Below are 4,789 nucleotides of genomic sequence, written 5' to 3'. Positions count from 1 at the left end.
TTCGGTTTTTGAAGAAGAAGTGGAAAAGATGAAGTGATTTTCGGCCCTAGAACTCCCTTGAGTAGATCTCGAACTTAAGAAGATTTCTACGAGTATGATCACCAAAAACTTTGTTTAAAATAGTGATCTATCATGAAGATGGATTTATAAAACTTGCATGTGTAAAGGCTTACCAAGAATGATGATTATCTTGTGAAAATCCTCTTGAAACCTAAGCAAAATTTTGAGAATTTTGGGGGAAGAAGATGGATGATTCTTGAGTGAAATGGAGAGAATTTAGTGTAATGTGTGTGTGTGTGTGTATGTGTTTGTTGTCTTCGGCCGAGAGTAGAAGAGAAGAGGGGGGAGATAGAGAGAGGTGAGGTGACTAGCTTGGTTGCATGGTGGTTTTAAGCCTTGATGCATGTTGGATATTATGGAGGTGGCACCTCCAAAGTCACCCCCCCTAATTCTCCTCTCTTTTTTTGTTCATACATGGGCCGAGATTTTGGGCCAAGAAGAAAGGGTGGAGTACATTAGACCCATTAACTTTAGCTAGGATATTTGGATCCTAAACATAAACATTTTCGGCCCATTGGGCTCTTGGAAGCATTCACGGACCAATTAGAATAAAAGAATGGGCTTATGGCTCACTAAGGTTAATTGGATTAGTTATGGCCCAATAAGGCCCATTAGGGTTAGAATGAATCATTCTAGACCCAAATGGTCCAAACTATTTTAGATTTATGAATTGGGTCCAATTAGGATCTAACTAGGGCTTCTAAGTCCAATAAAGTTGAATTGGGTACTTATTGGTCCATTAGGCCCAATAAGGAACTCCTAGTCTAATATGGACTTAAACCATGGATCTTAGGGCTTCAGACTCATTGATGAACAATAATGGTGAATCTAAATGAGCATTGAGTGAGATTTACTTAGAGTATATGTTTTACAATAGATGAATGGTTACACATGGATATAATTTCCTAGCTAAAATGCCAGTTGTGACATCATCCCCCCGTTAGAGGGAATTTCGTCCCGAAATTCTTTTGAAAACTAGGATTGTGAAGGAATGAATAGGTGAGGGTACTTCCGCTTCATCTGATCTTCACGTTCCCATGTGAATTCCGGTCCGCGTTTCACGCTCCATCGAACCTTCACGATCGGAATGCGACTTTGCTTTGTACGCTTCACCTCCCTATCCATAATCTCGACTGGTTCTTCGACGAACAAGAGATTCTCGTTTATCTCTATCTCTTCCAAAGGAACGACAAGGGTTTCATATGATAAACACTTTTTCAGATTCGAAACGTGGAACACTGGGTGCACGTTGCTAAGCTCGACGGGTAGCTGCAGCTTGTAAGCCACTGGACCAATCCGAGCAAGAATCTCAAACGGTCCAATGTACCGCGGGTTTAATTTTCCTCTTTTACCAAATCGAATCATTCCCTTCCATAGAGAGACCTTCAATAGCACGCGATCCCCGACTTGAAATTCTAGTGGCTTTCGCCGCTTGTCCGCATAGCTCTTTTGTCGGTCTCGCAATGCCTGAAGTCGAGCTTTGATTTGGACTATCTTCTCGGTTGTTTCATGAATGATTTCGGGTCCTGTAAGAGCACTGGCTGGCGATTATCCTTTTGCTAGTTGAGTGTCACCCACTTCGGCCCATCATAGGGGAGATCTACATTTACGACCATAGAGAGCCTCGAAGGGAGCAACCTTGATGCTCGTATGGTAACTGTTGTTGTAGGAGAAATCGATCAGAGGCAAGTGGACATCCCATGATTTGCCAAAGTCAACCACACAAGCTCCGAGCATATCCTCGAGTGTCTGGATGGTACGCTCACTCTGACCATCCGTCTGCGGGTGGTAGGCGGTGCTAATATCTAGCTGTGTTCCCATTGCCTTCTGAAGAGATTGCTAGAATCTTGAAGTAAATCTGCTATCTCGATCCGAGATAATAGATACTGGCACTCCATGGAGTTTCACGACCTCCTTGATGTAGATTCGGGTCAGCTTTTCCATCTTGTAGGATTCTTTTATTGGCAGGAAATGAGCGGATTTTGTCAATCTATCGACAATTACCTAGATAGCATCCAATCCGTCTGCTGTCTTTGGCAATTTGGTCACGAAGTCCATAGTAATCATTTCCCATTTCCACTCGGGTATCACTGGTTGTTGCAATAGTCCCGAGGGCTTTTGGTATTCCACTTTCACCTTTGCGCAAGTAAGACACTTGCCCATGAAAGTAGTTATCTCTGCCTTCATATTAGGCCACCAATATTGCTGCTTGATATCCAAGTACATTTTATCTGACCCCGGATGAATAGAATATCGCGTCTTGTGGGCTTCATGCATGACTATCTCTCTGAATCCCAGAATTTTGGGAACCCAGATTCTATTCATGAAGTAGTGGGTTCCATCGTCTTTAACTTCGAGATCGTTCTCCATTCCTCGTAGCGATTCACTAGCGACATTCTCTGGCTTCAATGCGTTCAATTGAGCTTCCTTGATCTGTGAAGCAAGATGAGATTGGATGGTGATTGACAGAGTCTTCACACGACAATTTGAATACTCCTTTCTGCTCAGGGCATCAGCTACCACGTTATCCTTGCCGAGATGATATTTGATCTCACACTCATAATCGTTTAACAACTCAACCGATCTTCGCTGCCTCATGTTTAGTTCCTTTTGATTTAGAATGTGCTGGAGGCTCTTGTGGTCTATAAATATGGTTCACTTGGTACCATAGAGGTAGTGCCTCCAAATTTTTAAGGCGAAGACCACCGCCCCTAGTTTAAGATCATGCGTGGTGTAATTTACTTCATGCGTTTTCAGTTGTCTGGATGCATAAGCAATTACTTTCTCTCGTTGCATGAGGACACAACCTAAACCTTGATTCGAAGCATCACAGTAAACTATGAAGTCTTCGGTTCCCTCCGGTAAGGATAGCACTGGAGCACTACAGAGGGCTTGCTTCAAGGTTTGGAAGGAAAGCTCTTGCTTTTCGGTCCATTTGAAGGGTACACCCTTTTGGGTCAACGTGGTGAGGGGTTTGGCTATCTTGGAGAAGTTCTGAATGAATCTTCGGTAGTAGCCTGCGAGACCCAAGAATTGGCGAATTTCTGTTGGCGTTGATGGAATTGTCCAGTTTTCGATTGCTTTTATTTTGGAGGGGTCCACATGTATTCCTTCCTGACTGACTACATGGCCCAGGAAGTTCACACTGCGGAGCCAGAACTCGCACTTGGAGAGTTTCGCATACAACTTTTCAACCCGTAGGGTTTCTAAAATATGTCGAAGGTGTTGGCTATGATCTTCTTCACTTCGAGAGTACACGAGAATATCGTCGATGAATATGATCACGAATTTGTCAAGGAATGGGCGGTAGACTCGATTCATGATGTCCATAAATGCAGCGGGGGCATTTTTTAGACCGAAGGGCATTACGATGAATTCGTAATGACCGTAACGAGTTTTGAAAGCCGTCTTAGAAAAATTTCCTCATCTCGGACTTTGAGTTGGTGCTAACCAGATCTCAGATCTATCTTTGAAAAGTAACTAGCTCCTTGAAGCTGGTCAAATAGATCATCAATTCATGGAAGTGGATACCGGTTTTTGATGGTGAGTTTGTTTAATTCCCTATAGTCGATGCACATCCTGAAGGATCCGTCTTTCTTTTTAACGAAAAGAACCGGAGCTCCCCATGGCGAGAAGCTGGGTCTGATGAATCCTTTCTCTAGGAGTTCACCCAGTTGGCTTGATAATTCTTGCATTTCTGTAGGATCCAACCTATAGGGTGATTTGGCTATTGGAGTGACCCCAGGCACTAGGTCGATTCGGAAATCGATTTGTCGTTCCCGGAAGATCTTCTGGAAACACGTCCGGGAAGTCACATGCCATTAAGATGTTGCGAATGCTCACTTCATCTTTGGTTTTATCCACCACTTAGTTCTTCTTTTGTAGACACTTTTGTGCCTTGATACATGAGATAAGACGAAGGTTTGCGCCGGGTTTATCTCCGTAGATTATTAGGGTTTCGTGATTAGGAAGATGAAGGAGAACGACCTTCTCGTGACACATAATATTGGCATGATGGGGGTTTAACCAATCCATGCCGATGATCACATCAAAACTCCTAATATTTACAGGCATTAAGTTTATTCGAAAGGTGTAATTGCTTAGTGCTAACATACATCCTATATAGATATCTTCTGTTGTTTCTGATTTCCCATTAGCCATTTCCACCGTAAAGGCTTCGTTGAGCTTCTAGGGTTGTTGATTTAGCAAGTGTTTGAATTTATTACTAACAAAACTTCATTCCCCCCCACTATCAAATAGGATGCATGCATACGAGTTGTTAAGTAGGAACGTACAGGTGACAACGGCTGGGTCCTGCACTGCTTCACTCTGACCCATTGGTAGCACTCTCCCTGCTGCTCATACCCCTTGATTGTTCACGTTGGGGTAGTTTCGCCTGAAATGCCCGGTCTTCTCACATCCGTAACAGGTATAGCTGGCTCCAACATTGGTGTTGTTGTTATTGTCGTTGTTGTTGTTGTTGTTGTTGTTGTTGTTGTATGTCATTTGGTTCTGTGGGAGTTGAGTCCTACAATACTTTGCTGTATGGCCCTTCCGGTTGCACCTTATGCAACTCATCTCTCTACACTCTCCACGATGGTGGAAGTTGCATTTGTTACATTTGGGAAGAATTTCTTAATACTGCTTTGAAGCATTTGGCGTGGATGAGGCTGGTGCATGTGGTGTGGCGGTAGCTTGTGTTGCAGCATGGACAGACACCGTTTGTTTC

This window comes from Lactuca virosa, chromosome 6 (genome assembly GCF_052849685.1).
Source record: "Lactuca virosa cultivar CGN04683 chromosome 6, Lactuca_virosa_CGN04683_v6, whole genome shotgun sequence".
NCBI classification, from domain to species: Eukaryota; Viridiplantae; Streptophyta; class Magnoliopsida; order Asterales; family Asteraceae; genus Lactuca; species Lactuca virosa.
This window is presented reverse-complemented; position numbering follows the sequence as displayed.